Source organism: Equus caballus, chromosome 7, assembly GCF_041296265.1.
Source record: "Equus caballus isolate H_3958 breed thoroughbred chromosome 7, TB-T2T, whole genome shotgun sequence".
In the NCBI taxonomy this organism is placed as follows: Eukaryota; Metazoa; Chordata; class Mammalia; order Perissodactyla; family Equidae; genus Equus; species Equus caballus.
Genome location: NC_091690.1, coordinates 100,075,404 through 100,095,714, shown reverse-complemented (window position 1 = coordinate 100,095,714; position 20,311 = coordinate 100,075,404).

The following is a 20,311-nucleotide window of genomic DNA, read 5'->3' as shown; positions in this document are numbered from 1 at the left end:
TACTACACTTCTCCCTAAACATATGGTCTTATTTGATTCTCACAATAGCCAGACAAGCCTTATTATAGCCATTTAATAGAAGGGAAACTAATAAAAGGGTTAAGGATGACCCAAGGCCACAGAGCTAATAAGTCAGAATCAGGTCTGTCTTTCTGCCAGATCCTTCTGTTCCATCAAACCCTCTCCGTTCCACATTTCTCTGGCTAACAGATGCCACCAATGAGATGTGCTCTCCTCTGATTGTTCAGCTCCTAAAGATTCTTGACCGGCAGACATCAAGGATGGGTGAAATTCTTGGTTGATTTCCAGTCTGTTGCTCACATTCTCCATCCTGAGTATTTCCCAGATCTGGCTTTACAGATGTATCCATGATTAAGTTAGGAAACAGGCTGCCATAATAAAGAGACCCTCCCCACCCAGAAAAGCAGCCTAAACAAAATTGGGTTTATTGTTCTCTTACTTAAAGTTTGAGCAGATAGTATAGGTCTTTATAGTGGTTCAGTAGTCTCAGGGACCCAGGTTTCTTCCACTCTGTTCCTCTGCTCAAAACAAGGTTCAATATGAGGCTTCCACCTCGTGGCCTAGAATGGCTGCTCCAACTCCTGCCATCATATCCATGTTCCAAACAGAGGAAAGGAGGAAGAAAGTGGAGGAAAGCTACTTCATGCTTCTTAATTGTACTCCCAGAAGTCACACACATCACTTTCACTCATATACCATTGGCAAGAAAAGAATCACGAGGCCTCACTAGCTGCAAGAGAGTCAGGAAAATATAGTTCTTAGTTGTGCAGCTATATCCTAGCAAAAATCTGAGAGCTTTCCTGAAGGAAGAAGAGAATAGTGCATATTGAGAAATACTTAGCAGTCTCTGCTCTGATGTCTCAGATCCTGGAGCTGGAGGAAGGGATGAGGATGGGCAGGAGGGGAGAAGGAAGATGTGGACCATGAAGGCAGCTGCACAAGCTGTGGGAGAGTCTAGTGTAAGAAGAATTGCAGCCTGTGTCCTCTTCAAAGTCTAAGACCCATATCACCTAAGAACCTGCATAATTTAGGAATAAATTATGGTAACTTAAAAAAGATTGTTTGAATGGGATATTCAGAGGGTTTTCTTGTGGCCGTATGGAGTGCCACGCTTTCTGATAACGTGACACCATCTGCGAGCTGCATTGCTCAAAACCGTCAGTGCTAATGCCCCACGGAGGTGACAATCGTGCGGGCCTGGGCATTCGGACTTCAGCTTTGTGTGCTGAGTCGAAGCATAACTTTTACGTTATTGCTCACCTCTCTCCTGCGGTCAGCACTTGGCTGCTTTCTGCCACCTCTGCCCCAACTCCTGCTTCTGGTGACAACACTGCCTGGGACACCAAGAGTGAGCCCTAATGTGAACGACGGACTTTGGTGATGGACGACGTGAAAGTGTAGATCCATTGATTGTAAATGCACCATCTGGTGGGGGTGTGGACGGTGAGAGAGGCTGTGCCTTTGGGGCAGGGGGTATATGGGAATCTCTGTGCCTTCCCCTCAATTTTGCTGTGAACCCTAAACCTGCTCTTAAAAAAAATGAAGTCTTTAAAGAAAAAAAGAAGAAAGGCCCCAACTCGGATGTTAGTAAAGGCCTGGCAAAAGAGGAGCCAGAGCAGGAGGCCAGACAGCTTCCCGAGTGTGCCTGATGGTCTGCCGTGTTACCTAATCACTGTGGTTGCACCGCCAGGTGCCGGGTTCCCAGCCCGCCTGTTGGGAGTCTCTGTACCTGCCCCCAGTTGGCCCCAGGGGAGGCCTCAGGTGAGAGCTCCCAGACGCTCTTCAGAGCAGGAAAGAAAGTCAGAGTGCCTGGGCAGCCACGTGAGGGCAGACCACCGGAGTCAGAGCAGGGGCACGCGCGCAGGCACATGCAGGGCCCTCTGCGGCTGTTTGTGTCCATGGCTTCTCTGCCTGCCGTGCTCCTGGAGAGAACCACGTCTGTGTCCCCGGGGCCCCTCACACTGTGCCTGGCTCCTGGGAGGGACTGATAGGTTGGACGGAGCGGTGGCCACCTTAACTCTGCCCTGAGGTCTGAGTTTACCTTTTACTTTCTTCCTCGACAGTTTAACTTTACTGAGCCCTGTGCTCCTGCCAAACTGCGACAGTTAAGAACTACCCCCAACTTTTGTCTTCCAAGAAATGGCTCACTGGAAAGAACCATACTTCCCTGTACGACTAAGAGAAGACTTGCCCACACCCCCCGGTCCACCCGTGACGAGGCAAGATGCAGAGCCTCCGCCACCCACTCTTGCCTCGCAAGCGATCGGCTGAGCTGTTGTCCCACTGACCAGTCTGGACAAGAGGCCAGCTCACTTGACGCAACCAGGTTTGGTCAGGCTTCTTTCTTCCTCCAGACCCCTGAATCTGGCCCACCCTTGTGCTTTGGGAGGTGGAACAACTCTTTCTTGATCTAGGGACCCCCAGAGAATCAGCTGACCTCGGGGGAAACAGTCCCTGACCTGTGGGTCCCACACAAGCCCTGCCCATCCCATTCCCATGTTGGGGGCATGCTGGCCCTTTTACTCCTTCCTTTCTGCCTGACCGTTGGGACCCTTTCTAACCTCATGTCAGAGCATTGTCCCTGGTCTGCCTCCCCTTGTTGCAATAGTCTTTTCAAATAACATCCCTACTTACCCAGGTCAAGATTTGTCCTCATGTCACCTCCTCATCGCCTCTGCTGCAGTGCCCTGGACCCTCTGACTTGATCTTGACCTTTCACCCCTCCCACCCTCAACCCCACCCCAACCATGCTGTTACTCAGGACTTGTCACTGCCCATATTTCCTTCTCCACAATTTCAGAAGTCAAAACACTTTCAGAGGATGCTTCACAGAAGGCTCAACTCAGAACACCTGACAGACGACGCCCTAAACAAAGACATTCCATCATCTCACCAAGAACGGAAGTCAGGAGGTATGTGGTCTTGCCACTAATGACATCACTGGAACCCAGGATCCATGCATCAGCCACTCAGTCATCCTTCGAATGCTGTGTGTCAGGTTGTTCATGGTCACAAAGACTGATGGTATCCTGTCGTCACAGGACGTCATCTAAAGCAGGAAGGAACTGAACGTAGAAAGGACCTTCCCTGAGGGTCACTCTTTTCATCAGGAGGAAATCGTATCCAGAAGCCCCTTAGGAGATCTCCCCTGACATCTCATCGACCGGAGCTGGGTTACATGGTTACTCCGAGACCTGAGAGAAGCCGGGAGGGTGAGTTGCTGGAATTTTCCTCCACGCTGGGTGGTGCTGGGCTCCGCCAGTGGAGGAGGGGTGGAGGGGTCACTGCTGTGTCTGCCCCACTCATTCAACCTGTGGGACTCGCTCGACGCTCTCCAGGGCATCAACTGGCCCATCTGATAAACGGGTCCCGGAGTTGTCAGGCTGGGAGGCCTCCCCTGCTTAGTCTGCTTGATCAAATCAGAGCCTTTCTGAGGACAGTGTCCTGCCCAACTCAGTGCTCAGTGAAGTCCAGCACTCAGTGAAGATGGCTGTCTCCGGCCGGCAGGCTGGTCAGACGGGATCCTGGAAACCTTTCAAATGAAAACCACGCAGGAGGGCCGTCTCTAGTGCGTCCACCTCTCCATCTGTAAAATGGGTAATAATGCCCGTTGCACAGGGTGACTGGGCGCCTACTGCAATGCCAGCTCGTGGTGAGGGCTCCATACCAGCTCGCTCGCTTCCCCACCCAGAGGGAAGGAGCCCGAGCCCCGGCCTAAGCCTGGCTGCTCTCCCTCCAACTCAGAGCAGAGGAACAGGTAACAGGAGCGCCCTTTGCGACCCCACACCTTCCTGGGGGGTCTTTTCTCATTAGTTCCATCCCACCAGAGTGGACTAAGTGCCTGCTGTGTGCAAGGTTTCCCAGGGGGCTGAGGGAGGTGGCAGGCACCGTCTCCGCCCTACCAGCAGGTGGACCAGGACAGACGCCCACCTGAGCAGGGAGCAAACAGACGTCTGACGCTCTGGAACCCACCTCGTCAGCTCTGGAAGCTCCCAGCATGGTAGGGAGTTAGTGGATGAGGTTCTCACACACCCCAGAGTGGTGATTTCCAGACTCAGTAACTTTGATTATTTTCCCCACTGCCATTTATGTTTTCTGTTTCAGGATATAAAGCCTTTCACAAAATTCTAATGCATTCTCTTTCCAAGGCACAGAACTGCTTTGAAGAACCCAAGTTAATTGGAAATCTTTCCTAAAATCATGCTGCACTTTCCAAGGCCATTTGAAAATTCATGTGCAAGGGTCACACGGCCCCTGTGAGTCCAGCCATTGGGGTCTTCACACTATTTCAAGTCGCCGACTTGGCTCTGAGACCCCTGTTATGAAAGTGCCCATCTGTGAGTTGCCTTTGAAAGTCACGGAAAACACAAAGCTCGGAGACTGAGGAAGGCCCCTCTCTGGTTAACGGTGCATCTTCCACTACGAGAAATGAGACTGCCTCCACAGCCGTCACTCAACTTGACGTCAAGGGACCTTCCTACCTGCCAGGAGTCCAGGGCAGGACGAGAAGCCTCTGAAGAGACTGTCCTCAGGTCTTTCCTAGAGCACTGGCCACACAGACAGGGCTCCCACTGGACTCATGGGCTGTCTCTGACCAGGCTGCCAGGGCCAGACAAAGCCCGGCTCACAGCAGGCGCTGATCAAGTGTTGTTGAATGACTGAATGAATGAGCAAAATAATAAAATGTGGCAAAGATTGGCATGAAGAAGGGTGGCATCATGGGCCCACGTGATCTTGACAAGTCTTGACAGGACAGGTCATGAAGGTTCCCAGTCACACCCCCTCTCCAAGCAACCCAGGGGAGAGGATTTCCTGATTGTCAGCATGTAATAACCACATGTCCCAGTTTCTGTATTTGGTGTTTGGACATTTGGGCCTAGAAGACCCTGGAGCAGGGCCCCGCTCAGAGTGGACAATTCCTAGACACAGCGAAGGACTCACCGGCCAGCACGCCTTCACGTGCACACCGAGCCGTGCAGTCCACGCCCCACCACCTCCTTTAGTGAAGACCACCGTCCCCACCCTAATCACCCAGGCCCACACCCCAGACCCCTAGGGACAAGCCTGTGCCCCAGAGCCAGCAACGTTATTCAGATGGCCAATCCTAAGCTTGCTCACCCTGCTCTGCCTGTTCCCTCCCGTGGAGACCACAGTAAAGCCTCTTTCCCACAATTCTCCTCGTTCCCCCTGCCTCCTGAGCCACGCTGCCATTTCCAAGGGGCTCCCCGAGGTGTGGCATGCCCCGCCTGCTGGGGTTATGAGCATAACAAACTGTCTTTTCAACGGCAGCGTCTCCTGATCTGTTGGCCTCACCACACCTGAATAATAATAAAACCTACATTTAAAACACAAACGATAGACTCGGTCCTGTAGATGTAAAGGCCCCCACAGTGAGGAAGTAAGGACATCAACATATGCATTCGCTCGTTCATCCACAAACGTTCACTGAGCATCCACTATGAGCCGCCGGGGCTCTGCTGGGCTCTCGTCTCGGCTCAGGCTGCTGTAACAGAACACGAAAGACGGGCAACGTTTATTTCTCACAGTTCTGGAGCTGACGTCCAAGACCAGGGTGTCAGCAGATTCGGTTCCTGGTGAGGGCTGGCCTCCTGCAGAAGGCAGACGCCCCTTCTCGCTGTGGGCTCACGTGGCCCGCGACGTGCACATGGAGAGCGAGCTGAGGCTCTCTGCCTCTGCTGTAAGGGCATTAATCCCAGCATGTGGCCCCACCCACGTGACCTCGTCTAACCCTAATCACCTCCCCAAACCCCACCTCCCAACACCATCACATTGGGGATCAGGGCTCCAACATATGAATTTGGGGGAGCACAGACAGTCCACAGCAGCCCTGGACCCTCTCAGCACCCCACGCTGCTTCATATGTCTGTGCTTCACCCATGCTGTCCCCAGCCTCTCTCCTTCCACTTTCCTGCCCAGCTAACACCGAGTCGTCTCTCAAGCACAGCTCAGACGTTGCTCCCCTGTTGAGCCTTACCCCAGGCTGCCTGCACTGAGGACCTGACCACGTTTCTCGTGCTTTCCTCCACTGTCAGCATTCAGCATGATGCCTGTAACGAGCCGGGTGTGGTGTAAGGCACACGGAGATGGAGGTAAGTCATGGACAGCTGCTGGCTTCAGGGAGCTTGCAGTCTGGGGAAGCGGATAGGAAATGACCAGCTGCAGCAGAGTCTGCAGGCACCACGGTGAGTGTGTACGCAGAACGGTGGGGCACGGTGGGGAGAGTGGGCGGTGCCACCTGCAGGGAGCGGGGTCTGGAGGGGAGGAAGGAGGTTCCCACGGCGGGTGGGGCAGCGTGGGGGGAGGCAGCAAACAGAGGGGCCATCCCTTCCCATCCGTCTCCTGCCCCGGCCACACTGGAGCTAGAAGGGGGGTTTCCTCTTTCCTATGAGTCAGGGGCTTCCTTACATCGCATCCTGATTTCCACTCATGGCTGACGTTACGTCTTGTCGTTCTTATTCTCCAGACCTGATTCTGCATATATCCATTGGAGCTGATGGACTTTAAAGTCATTTCTTTCTCAAGAAAGCTTGGCTTCAAAGTTATGGCCAAAAATCTCGTTTTGAAATTCAAAACTGGAAATCGATTCTTCTCTTGCAATCTTATTGAACAAGGCCAATCTTCTCTGAGGCAAATAGATGCCCCCAGCATAATAGAGGATGTCACAAACATAGAAATATGAACAAATGAACATAGGAGAAAATCTTATTATATTTTTTAAAATATAATTCCTTAAGAGAAGGGAGAGATAATCCACAGTCTAGGAGAAAATATTTGGAAAACACATATCCATAAAAGGACTTCTTTCCAAATTATGGAAAGAGCTCTTAAAACTCAACGATAAGAAAATAAACAAGGGCTGGCCCAGTGGTGTAGTGGTTACGGTCGCGTGCTCCGGTTCGGTAGCCCAGGGTTTTCAGATTTGGATCCTGGATGCAGACCTAGCACTGCTCATCAAGCTGTGCTGTGGCGGCGTCCCACATAAAAGAGAAGGAGATCAGCACAGATGTCAGCTCATCGACAATCTTCCTCAAGCAAAAAGAGGAAGACTGCAACAGATGTTAGCTCAGGACCAATCTTCCTCACAAAAGAAAAAAAAAGAAAAAAGAAACAACTGAATTTAAAAATGGACAAAAGATCTGGACAAACACATCACCAAAGAAGATACACAAATGGAAATCAGCATGTGAAGAGATGCAGGACATTACACGCCATCAGAGAATTTCAAATTAAAACAGCAATGACAGGAGTCAAGCAAGATAGTGGAGACACCACTAAACACCTATTAGAATGGCTAAAATCCAAAAATTGACAATACCAAATGCCGACAAGGATGTGGAGCAACAAGAACTCTCCTTCACTGTTGGTGGAACCTAAACGAGAATGGTACAAAATGGTGCAGCCACTATGAAAGACGGTTTGGCAGTTTCTTACACAGCTAAAGCTAAACGTAGTCTTACCCCATGATCCAGCAATCATGCTCCTAGGTGTTTACTCAAATAATTTGAAAACTTATATCCACAAAAAATCCTGCACACAAATGTTTCAAATGTTTCTAATAGCTTTAGCCATAATTGCCCAAAACTGGAAGTGACCAAGATGCCCATCAATAGGTGAGTGGATAAACAAATTGTGGTGCATCCATACAATGAAATACTATTCCTCGATAGAAAAACAGGAACTATTAAGCCACTGAAAGACATGCGGAGAAACTTACATGCATTTTACTAAGTGAAAGAAGTCAATTTGAAAAGCTACATACTACACAACTTCAACTATACGACATCTTGGAAAAGGCAAATGTGTACAGACTGTAAAAAAAAAATCAGGGGTTGCCAGGAGCTCGGTAAGAGAGGGGGACGAATGGGTGGAACACGGGGTTTTTCAGGTATTGAGGCTATTCTGTGTGATACGGACATGGTGGGTGCAGAGCATTATGCTTCTGTCAAAACCCGTAGAACTGAGCAACAGGAAGAGTGAACCCTGATGTAAACTATGGGCTTTAGTTAATAATAGCGTATCGGTATTGGTTCATCTGTAACACATTTATGGCATTAAGCAAGATGTTAATGATAGAGGAAAGCGTGAGGAGGGAGGGAGGGGTATGAGAGAACTCTGTCCTATCTGCTTGAGTTTCTGTAAACCTGAAACTTCTCTAAAAATAGCCGATTAATTAAAATACATATACCATCCTTGAACTTCCATTTCTATTGGTAAGGCAGTCTAGATCCCTGAGGAGATTAAATATTGCCACACATTTTTTTCGCAGCTCCTCCCCTCGAGATGCGGGTCTGCTTCCCCGTTGAATCGAGGCTGGCCTGCGACTGGCTTTGTCCCACCGACTCTGGTGGGAGTGATGCTGACAGAGCTCCAGGCCTGAGTCTCGGGAGATCTTGAGTCCCCGCTTTTGCTCTCTTGGAAGCCTCGCGCGTCACGCATAGAATCCTGGCAGCCCCGAGGAAAAGGCCATGAGGAGACAGGGTCCCTTGAGCAGGGATTAGCAAACTACAGCCCACAGCCAAACCCAGCCCTTCATGTCTTTGTAAATAAAGTTTTATCAGAACACAGCTCTGCCCATTTTTTCATGTATGGTCTACGGCTGCTTTTATGTGACAATGACACAATGACAGAGTTGAGTAGCTGACAGTAGGTTAGAAATTAGAAATCAACAACAAAAAGATGACTAGAATAATCCCATTTGTTGATGAATTTAAAATCACACTTTTAAGATGACTCATGGATCTAAGAATAAATAATAACGGACTTTAGAAAGTAATTAAGAAGTAACATAATGAAAATACTACGTGTAAAAACTTAGATTCCACTAAAGTTGTAGTTGCAGGGAAATTTATGGCCTTCAATGCTTCCATTAGGGAAGAACAACTCAAAATAAGGAAGCCAAACATTCAACAGAAGCAGTTAGAAAAATAAACCGAAGAAAACAGAAGAGAGAAGATAATAAAGATAAAGCCACAAACTAATGAAAGTTTAGAACAAACATGGGTATAGAGAACCATCAAAGTAAAAGTTAGGACTTGAAAAAAAACTAATAAAACAGACAAATCTCTAGCAAGATAAATGAGAGAGAGAGACCTCAAATAAACAGTATTAGTAGTAAAAGGGGAGACACAACCATACATTTTACAGAAATTAAGCGAATAATAAGAACATGTGAACAACTCGTGTTCATTTTCTCTTGCTGCCATAAGAAATTACCACAAATTTAGTGGCTTAAGCAGCACGAAATTATGATCTTAGAGTCGTGTAGATCAGAAGTCTGATAAAGGTCTCATGGGGCTGAGAGCAAGGCGTTGGCAGGACGGCATTCCTTTCTGGAGGCGCTAAGGGAGGACCCACTTCCTGGCACGTTCAAGCTGTTGGCGGTCAATGGAGAGCCGTTCCCCATGTCTAGAGCCCACCTGCAGTAACTCGTGACCTCCTTCCCCATCTTCAAAGTCCACACCCCCATCAGCAACAGAATGGATACACAAAGTGCGACACAGTCATACGTTGGAAAGCTGTGCAGCAGTAAAGTTGAATAAACCACAGCTACACGAATCAATTTGGATAAATCACTAAAACATAATGTTAAAGAATCAAGTCCCAGGAGAATATATAATGACTCATTCCACTATATAAAAACAGGTAAAACTAAGTAATGCATACACACATAGACCGTAAAGGAAAAGGAAGAGGACGCCTCACCAAACGGCAGCAACGCTCTGCTTCGTAAGCCTGGGGGTAGATACAGGCATCATTGCTCTCAAGTCACATGGACACAATAGACATCTTTACCTGTGATACTTGTCACAATAAGAAAATCTGTGAGTGCATGACACGCCTATGACACTCCCTCTTAGGGCGAGGGTTTCCTCATTCCTGCCCGTGGCGCAGTCCCCCTGGGCCAGCCCTGTCAGCCACTGTACGCTGCCATCCACCCACCCCACCAGGGTAGACAACCACACCTCCTCCTCAGGACCGGATTGAGCAGGGAGGAAGGAATTGATGTGTGAGATGCCTAACACCCGAGGGCTTCTTAAGAAGTGGCAGCCCTAATAGAGTCAGTAGGAACTTCTTTTTAAAATGTTTTATTGAGATATGTGACATGGAACTCTATTAGTTTCAGACGTACAACATCACGACTCGATATTTGCATGCATTGTGGGGAGTGTAGTTAACATCCACCACCTCGCACAGTTACAAACCTTTCTCGTGATGAGAACTTGTAAGATCGACTGTCTCGGCAACTTTCAAGTACACAGGACGGGATTGTTAACTCTGGTCACCGTGTGGTACAGTGCATGCCCAGGACTTAGCATCATATAGCTGGAAGTCTGTTCCTTCCAGTGACCCAGAGTCACAGGAACTTTTAAACACACTTTCCACTGCTCTTTCCCCGACTGTGTTGACACCAGCCCGCCCGGAGTTCTCACAGAGAGCCTCTACTCACCATGTTCTAGTTTGGGGTGAGACGGTGTTCATGTGCCGTGCCAGGGCTCTGACCAGGCCCCACTTCCCAGGCACCGGGGGGGAGGGGTCCCCGCATCGTCGCAGCATCACTGGCAGGAGCCCCAGCCTACCATTTAGTCTTGTTTTTAAAAATGCACACTGTGAGCCGGGAACTCTGTCTCATTACCAAGAAACAAAGTCAATGGTCCTCAGCTCTGAACCTCCAAGGGAACTTTTTTCAAGCGATTTTTTAAAATTCCCTATACACCTGAAAATTAAATAAATGCAACCTGAGCTGAAGCCAGAGCAGCCCTGGACAGGGCAGTTTCTTCATTGGACTTGACCCCAGAATACTGGCTTCGGGGAGGTCATGGGGAGAGGTCAGGAGATGTTTTTACCTGACTGACACCTTGACTAGACCATGTGAGCCCCTCAAGGCCAGGAGTACATCTTATCTATCTTGGCATCCTCTCATGCAGGCCTGGTATACAGTAAGCGCTCAATAAATGTTTCCTCAACCAAAATAAATTACCTGAGAAAAATGTTTGATGGCCAGTGTCCACAGGTACTTTCGAAGGTCATTTGAGGGTCAGCAGCAGCTTCTTACATCTTTACATGGAACCTGGCGCCATGAACTTAAATTGCATGGATTAATTAATTAATCATTTAATTACATAATTAATAGATTTGGGGGCTGGGAACTGCCAATTACTAGTAAACAGAAATCAAACGCAGCACAGTGCTGGCTGAAACATGCAGTAGGTGGACCTCTCTGGACCACGAGTGAAAGGGAGGGAGATGTCTGGAATGGAGAGTCTCCACCCCCATTCCTGTCTTTGATGGAAATGATCTTCCAGCCGCTGCTGAGGAGCCCTGTCGGCACTTTTAAATCATTCCTACACCCCAAAGGTCTGTTCATGGACCCTGCCCTCCCCAGTATCAGAAACCCCTGAGGGGCCAGGATCTGCTGGCTTGCTCTGTCTGCCTGACTAGACCAAGACATAGGCTGGAAAGGACTGTCCGCGCCAAGTCTGACTCAGGGGGGAGCTGCCTAGGCTTCCAGCTCAGAATGGCGGCCGGATGCTGGGTGCAATGTGAGACTGACTGAGTCAGGGGGCACACCTGAAGCTGGCAGGGTCAGCGCCCCCAACACGGGAGGGGTAGATTTCCAAATAAAAATGAGCAGAAGGGATGTCCTCGACCACAACCAGGTGGATGTGTGTCTGATGACGAGTAATTTGGGGTCATGGTTCCGAATGATAACTCTTTAGAGAAGGAACACGGTCCAGTGGAGCTCCAAGGTCCAGGGTGGCTGCTAAGTAGCTACTTGACCTTGAGCCACTCACCTCTTCTCTTGGCTCCACCATCTTCTCCCCTGAAAGGGAAGGGGGCTGGGTGATGGTCAAGCCTCTTCAAGTCCTTCCTCCCTACACGTCCCATCCCTCCTTCCTGGGTGTCACTCACCAGGAGGGAGGGAGCTCATTACCTGTCCTGGGTTACGCTCGCAGCGGTCCTTCTGAGCAGCAAATGTGAGCTGCCTTTGGTCTCTCGTGAGGTCATCTCTGCATACTGGGGCCTCCTTTCATCTGATGCTGATGGTGGTGGTAGTCTTAAGCGTTGTTTGAAAAACTGACAATTTCAAGCATTTCCTCAGACTTTTTCCAAAACTGAGAAATGTAACTTGCTCAAAGTTGCTAAACTACGTAAAATGTCACATGTAGGGAAAGAATGAACGAATTGAATGAATTAACCTGGTTTCTCCCAGAACAGAGACTGCTCTGTGCTCCTGGCATCTCCCGCTGAGCTTGGCCATCCTGTGCAGTCAGCAGCTACTGAACGGCCACCTACCATGTACTGGCCACTCATGAGCCCCCAGAGATGCACTGGTGGACGAGACAGTGTCCGCCCTCAAGGAGCTCCTGGTCAAGTAACAGAGAATAACAGTAAACAGACCAATCTGACAGAGGCAGTTGCTAGGAGAAGAGAAAGAACAGAGAAGACAGAGTCCCCAGCCTGGTCCTGGAGAGTTGGGGGGACGCTCAGAGGTGACGTTCAAGCAGACACCCAGAGCTTGACCAAGGGTTGTTCAAGCAAGAGGCTCAGTGTGGGGGACTCCTAACTGAAGTGTGAGCATGACGAGAGGAGAGACAGGGTGGGGAGAGAGAGGCAGGATCCAGTTCTTGAAGGGCCTTGGCGTCTTATGAGGACCTGCCTTGAGGCCAGTGTGCAGCCAGCTGTGGGTTTTACAGGGAGAGAACACGTGCATTGATTAATAAATGCCAGCATATTTTTCCACATGGAAATGTCCTCATCGGAAAGTACAGGGGTTGGATTAGGTGATGGCCAGATCTCTTCCAGCCACGACCTTCTGTATGTCTCTAGTTTCCACTCTGATTCGGGTCAGAGTCTCCTGACACCAGCCTGCTCTCGCCGCGGCAGAGGCTGCTTCCGGCAGAATGATGGAACCAGCAGCGCACGTGGTCCTGCTCGCCCTCCACTAGACAGACGGACATGGTCCATTACGGAGGCCGAGGCGCCTCCTTGTGACCAGCCTCCCACCAATCCATCCATCAGCCGATTAACAGAGGCTGAAAGCCATTTATCAGGAGGGCTCCTGCCCTTGTCACTGTCACCGCTGTACACACACGTCGACTTTACACCCAGCGTCCATACTTAACCACGTTTAAGCGATGCTGATATGTTCATTATGTGACATTTGCACTTAGGAACCTAAAATTAGACATGTGCACAGCAATTCCGCCAAATGGGGGGGCCCGGGCTGTTTGGGGCCGTCCTGCCATTTGTTTTCAAAGAAGGGAAGCTTCAAAGCAAACTCGGACTAAGACGAGAGTCTCTTGTGCCCTAAAAGCAGCATCGACGAGATCAGGACACGGTAGTTTTATTTTTATTTCAAAAGGTCAGTGCCTCATGTAAAAGCTGTAAGACATCAATAATGGATGAGATGCATAAATGATATATCAGAGTCAGAAAGCTCAGTCTTCTGAGGAGCAGAAATATCTTTCTTTTTGAGCTGGATTTCACAATATAAAAGCTTAATACCACACACAAATTCAGTACTTGGTGATGGAGAAGATTGTTGATCTAGACTGAGCATAAAGTAACATCACATATTAAGGGCTTGGTGGTGTGGGTTCAAATTCCATGCCTCCAGACTTGAGAAAAATGATTTAGGATAAATTTATCCCATTGAAAAGACTTCAATATGATTTTTTTGTTTAAAACGTGAGGTGTTGACGCACCTCTTGTGATGCCATGTCCTTTCCAGTCCACAATTTTTCTTATATTCCCTTTCATTCTTGTTGGCTTGAGCACTTTTCTTTCCACGTCTCGGTGTAGCATCTGGAACACAGTAAACGTGATTTCATGGATGAAGGAATAAATAACACTTGCTTAATGTTTACTGAGGGCTAACCCTGTCCAAGCGGTGCACCAATATTCTACGTGCATTATCTCGTGTCCTCGTCACAAGGAGCCTAGACTTGGGCATTGTTAGTGTTCCCATCCTCCAGATAAGAAAACTGAGTCCTGGAGCCATTAAATCACTCGGCCATGGGTACATGGCTAGTGGTGACTACAGATCAGACTAGGCTTTTGTTTGACCCCAGAGCCTATAACCGCAGCCACCATAGGATGATGAGTTAAGTAATAAACTTTGGCCCAGTGAATGAATTGAGAGAAGAACATTAATGGACCAGAGGGATCAAAGTTACTAAAAATAGAAGGCATGAGTAGATCTTTCAAGAACTTCCCGTCATATAAAAAACATAGAGCTCTGCAGCTACATGCGTTTACTTAACGCTGGACGCGTGCTACGTGAAGTGCCACTCTATGCTGTCCGATAGTACAGGAGCCACCAGCCACGTGCGGCTATTTCAACTTGGTTAAAATTAAATAAAATTTTAAGTTCACTTCCTCAGTTGCACTGGCTGCATTTCGAGCGCTCCAAAGCCTCTTGTGGCTGCCGTGTTGGACTGTAGGGCAGACACACAGCACTTCATCACGGAAAGTTCCGCCGGCTGGTGCCCCGGGAAGCTGCGTAGACACAGGTATAAATAGCTGCTCCAGGAGCTCACTGTCTTCCGAGGGACAACGGCATTGAATTAATAGCTGTCATCAGGCAGGGTGATGTGGGCAGGGAGAAGAGGTCCTGAACACAGTGGGGCGGGAGATGAGGGGACAGGTGATGAGGAGAGCTTCGCAGAGCCTGGCCACCTGCCCTGAGTCTGGAAGGAGGAGTAAGAAAGCAGCCAGCAGGAGAAGATGGACCTCGGAGAGCAGGAGGGGGTTCCAGACGAGGGAACCACAAATTCAACTGGCAAAGAGAGAGGGAGCAGGGATGGCGGGGAGGGAAAGTCGCCAGGAATGAGGACACCACAGGGGCGTGAAGAGAGGTGCAGCCAGGACAAGGAAGACTGGTGTCCAGGATGAGGTAGGGTACAAGGCGGCCATGGGTGGGAGCTCTGTGCTTTAGGCCACGGGAGACGAGGGAGCCAGGCTTCCGAGAATACTCCTGTGCTAGATTCTGTATCAAAGCAAAGCCGCAGAGTCAGCTCAGGTCAACCTGGGTCACTCCCCCATGTGACAGAGAGGAGGTCTAAAGATGAATCCCAACATCTCAGAAGAGTGTGTGTGTGTGTGTGAGAGAGAGAGAGAGACAGAGAGACAGAGAGACAGAGAGAGAAAGAGTTAACACAAGATGCCTCTCCGAATGGATTGGCAGGTCAGCTGGCGTTTGACCTGAGCCCTCTTTACTGAACCCTGATTCCCATTCTCAAAAAGTCCTTTGCTTCTTTTTTGCTGCAAATGGAGTTAGAATAAGTGAAATTCAGGCATCAGCCAGAGCTCTCCGGCAGGTCTCAGGCGTAACTGCGGTCCTCTCAGCATCCACCTCTGAGGCAGAGGTCCCGTCTGACCCCCTACCCCACCACTTTGTCACATCTTCCCCTTTACTCCTTGCAGAGCACATCTCCCTGGCCAACTTACATTATTCATGCATTGGTTTATTTGCTAATTCAGTATCTGTCTCTCTCCCCTGGGGTTCCAGCTCCTCCCCGGCAGGTCCGTCCCCTCCCTGGGCCGTGCCTGGTGCATAGGAGGCTCACGAGACAGACAGTAAAAGAAGGAACGAATTCACACCTGCCACAGTAATTGAAGTTGCCCGCCAAGGTAGCAATGACAACAGTAACCATGGCAGAGGTGGTAACACATGGAGGAGACGCATTCTGCACCAGGCACCAAGCCCAGTGCTTTATTTAAATGCAGTGTCTCGAGTGTTTCTCATGGTGATCCCGTGAGATAGAGCTCTCGGAGACCCCACTCGACAGAGGGGAACACTGAGTCAGAGATGAGGAACGCCCCAGCCTCGTGGCAGGTGGGCAGGGAACCAGGCACTGAACAGCTCAGCTCATCCCTTGGGCCCTGACCCCTCTTGCCGTGGTCTCCTCTGAGACTCCAGGACCAGGAACGTGGAGCCAGGGACGGAACAGCCCTGCCCAGGGTCGCACACGGCCTAACTCAAGTCTGCGTCCGCAATTCAGTCCCTTTCTGCTCTGCCGACTCCCCGGAGACGTGGAAACGCTGCCTCTTGAATGGCTGGGTGACTTCGGCGCCTTCGTTGGCTGAAGAACGCTCTCAGAACAGAGCCTGGCATGGGTTCAATCAGTGTTTGTTGAATGAGTGAACACTCATTCACTAATTTCAATACACCTATTGGACACGAGGTTCCATGATACGATGCTCTCGGGAGACGTTTCCACTAAAATTTGTTGGGATGTTCAAGCAAAATTACTACTCTTTGTTTTAGAGAGATTTCCACATGCGAATGGAGAATGGCAACGACCCTGGCAGGAGAGATTAGGGTATGCAAATACCTTCAAAGGGCCAGGAGAGGCTCTCTCCATTTGAGCGATTCATCAGCAATTCTTACCTGTTTTCTTTCACGAGCCCTATTTTACATTTCTGCTGCATTTATGTTGAATGCTCCATCCAGACAACCTCCAGTACAAACATAACAGCCAAATTAAGGTTTGTGAGGAAGCTGCATTTTTTTTCATAGTAAGCTTAAGTGCCCAAGCAAATTATAGCCCAGCCAGCCAGAGCGGCAACGAGCCATTCCAATTGTAAATAAACACGCGTGGCCACTGATGGCCAGGGTGCATGGCACTGTCTCAGGCAGTTCATGCGAGCTCCCAAGGTTAGAGCGGAGGCAAGATTGGATGGGGTCATCGCCGTGTCCCCAGCACCCAGACGTCAGCAGCTAAATACATGCTGAGTCGATACACGGAAGGTGCTAAAATAAATATTTGCCAAACGAATAAACAAAGAAATGGGTTTGTTTTCCCAGAAATGGCTCCCATGGTGGTCTGCTCCCGGGATGATGACCATCATGTGATTCCTGAAGAGGATCACGAGGCTCGGCTCCCTTCTTTATCAAGGCAATCACACCTGTGTGAGGTTCAGACCCAGAGGACCGGCTCTCAGGAGAACCCTAAAAGAGCAGCGCTTTTTTTGTTTTCTTCTTAAAGATTGGCGCCTGAGCTAACTGTTGCCGATCTTTTTTCTTTTTCTGCTTTTTCTCCCCAAATCCCCCCAGTACATAGTTGCATATTTTTTCAGTTGTGGGTCTTTCTAGTTGTGGCATGTGGGACGCTGCCTCAGCATGGCCTGATGAACGGTGTCATGTCCGTGCCCAGGACCTGAACCGGTGAAACCCTGGGCTGCCAAAGTGGAGCACGCGAACTTAACCACTGGGCCACGGGGCCGGCCCCAAGCAGCGCTTTTTAATGGACCCACGGTCTTGCTTGGCTGGCTTTCACCCCATCTTCAGGGAACACCCTCCTCATTGTTGGAGGAATCTCTCTCCCATTCTCAGTCAATTTTGGTCTAGATGGAATGACTCCTGTCCAGCTCTAGGGAAAAGCATGTAAGTCAGGCCAAGCCAAACAGAGTTTAGCATCCCCCTGGACAATCAGAGCCAATAAGCCTCAATCCTGGAATTTTTTTGGAACTAGTGGGAAAGAGGGAAGGTTTTCCCACTAGAGTTCCTGGGAAGGTAGGGTGAAGAATTAAGCCAATAGAGAATAAAACACAGCCAAAGGATGGGGAGAAAACCACAGCCCTGGATCCAACCATTCCTGAATGTATAGTACCTCTGGAGTTTTAATTAAATGAGCCAATCAATGGTCTCTTTTGCTTAAGTGTATTTGATTTAGGGTTCTGATATTATTTACAAATACACTATTATGAAGGGTGAGAATATTTCATACACAGCCTCAAATATTTGATATTGAAAAATCAACATCTAGCAAGCCTCAGTCTTGTGGTGCCTTGATAGGTTCATCGATATAGGGAAATGAAAAGCCTTAGAAACACAGAATAGCCAGTAAGTCCATCCCCTTTACCAACATCATAATTTCTACTTTGCTTCATGGATTAAGAACCATGAAATACACAACTAGAAGGACCTGGTGCTAAGGTACACAACTATGTACTGGGGGGATTTGGGGAGATAAAGCAGGAAAAAAAAAAGAACTATGAAATGTTTACCTTCTGATCCAGTAATTCCAATTCTGGGACTCTGACCTAAGGAAATAATCTTAAGTAATAAAAAAATTTATCCTCATAGATATTTATCACAGCGTTATTTATAATTATAGAAAATCAGAAACAGCCTGTCTCCAATATATGGAAATGGGCGGATAAATTTTATAAGAAAATGTTAAACAGTAATTAAAATTACATTTATTAATTAAAAGTTTTTAATAATATGTTTACTGCATAATGTTAACTGGAAAAGAACAGGAAAAAATTGTATGCTTTGCACAATCCATCGTGTTCAAACAAAATCCATGAGCAGATAAAAACAATTGGAAGCAGTCCCTGTGAAGGCTAACCTCGGTTGTCTGTCAGTGGAGGGACCCTGGACAGTTTTCTTCCCTTCTTTCTCCTTATCTATAAATAAGAATCTAAATTTCCTGTAATTAACAGATATTATTTCACAGAGGAAAGGATGTTATTAAACTTTTAAGATAACTCTCTCTGCCAGCTCCCTGGAGAAGGCAGCCAGCCTCAGCCTCAGAAGGCTGCCTCCTGGGGACGAGGAAAACCAGCGTATGCTCATGGAAGATCAGAGTGCAGCCACCAACCCCTCACACACCCAAACCACGAACCCCCCACACACCCGAACCACGAACCCCCCACACACCCGAACCACGAACCCCCACACACCCGAACCACGAACCCCCCACACACCCGAACCACGAACCCCCCACACACCCGAACCACGAACCTCCCACACACCCGAACCACGAACCCCCCACACAACTGAACCGCCAACCCCTCACACCACTGAACCGCCAACCCCTCACACAACTGAACCACAAACCCCTCACACAACTGAACCATGAACCCCCCACACACCCGAACCACGAACCCCCCACACAACTGAACCGCCAACCCCTCACAGCACTGAACCGCCAACCCCTCACACAACCAAACCACAAACCCCTCACACAACTGAACCACAAACCCCTCACACACTTGAACCGCCAACCCCTCACAAAGATCAACCACGAACCTCTCACACCACTGAACTGCCAACCCCTCACACAACTGAACCACAAACCCCTCACACAACTGAACCATGAACTCCTCACACAACTGAACCTCCAACCCCTCACACAACTGAACCACGAGCCCCTCACATCTGGAAAGCATCATTCAAGGAATATTCGCTTAAGGCTTTGCCTTGAACTTTCCTCACTAATAAGGTCAACAATGAAATGATACTCCCCAAACAGCTATTGCTGCTAAGCCCCTGTAGAGATAAAAGCAGAGCAGCAGTAGGAACTCTTAGCACATCCTTAAGTTCATGGGATGGGTGACTGATTCGTGCCCAGAGTTCAGTTGTGTGAGGGGTTCGTACTTGTCCCTGTCCGGAAGGTAGACCAGGCCAGAGCGGGAGCAGCTGGGGACATGTTGATGAAATCAATGGACATGATTATATCTGTTATTCATCTGAGCAGAAAGGTGTCTTCAGAACCATGGACCTCATTTGGGGCCCTGGGCAGACGCAGCTCTCCCTCCAGATGCCAGACTTCCTGTCACTCTGTACCCAGTGGAAAAGCATTTTGGCTGCCATTTTGTCTCGTGATCATGAATATAAGGCAAATTCTGGACCCTGTTGCTAAAATAGTGCACTGAATAGATATGAATATGGCACTTGTTGTGGAAACACCTGGAAAGGGCCTGCAAGCAGAAAAAGTGAAACGACGGCTCATGCGAGAGCAGGCGCTAGGAGGACGTGCTTCCTCACCGCTGCACGCACTGGGCAGATGCAGACGCAGGGTCCTCCGCAGGGCTGCGACGAGGCAGTGCTTTCTCCCGGATCTCCCTCCACCTTCAAACTGATATTAGGAACGACCGTGACGCGAGTCACGTCAACCCCAGAAATGACGTGCCGCTGGGTGGGGTCCGCGCGTCGGTGTTCGAAGGGTCTGCGGCAGGCGAGGCTGCGGTTCCCAGGCAGAGAGGTGATTGTCAGCCCTGACGCAAGCCGCCAGCGCGAAGGGCTGCATGCAGCCCAAGCCTCGCAACCACCCCTGGGCCGTGCTGGCCCCTGGGCCCCTCCAGCTCGCAGATGAAGAAATCAAGGCCCAGAAGGTTAAACAAACTGTCTAAGGTCCACAGCCAGAAACCACTGAGACTGTGAGAACTTGGGGCAACTCGACCCCAAACTGTGCCCCTGACTTTGCTCCCTGGAGATGCCAGCGTCAGCACAGTCTAGCTTCTCTGCTCTGGAAAT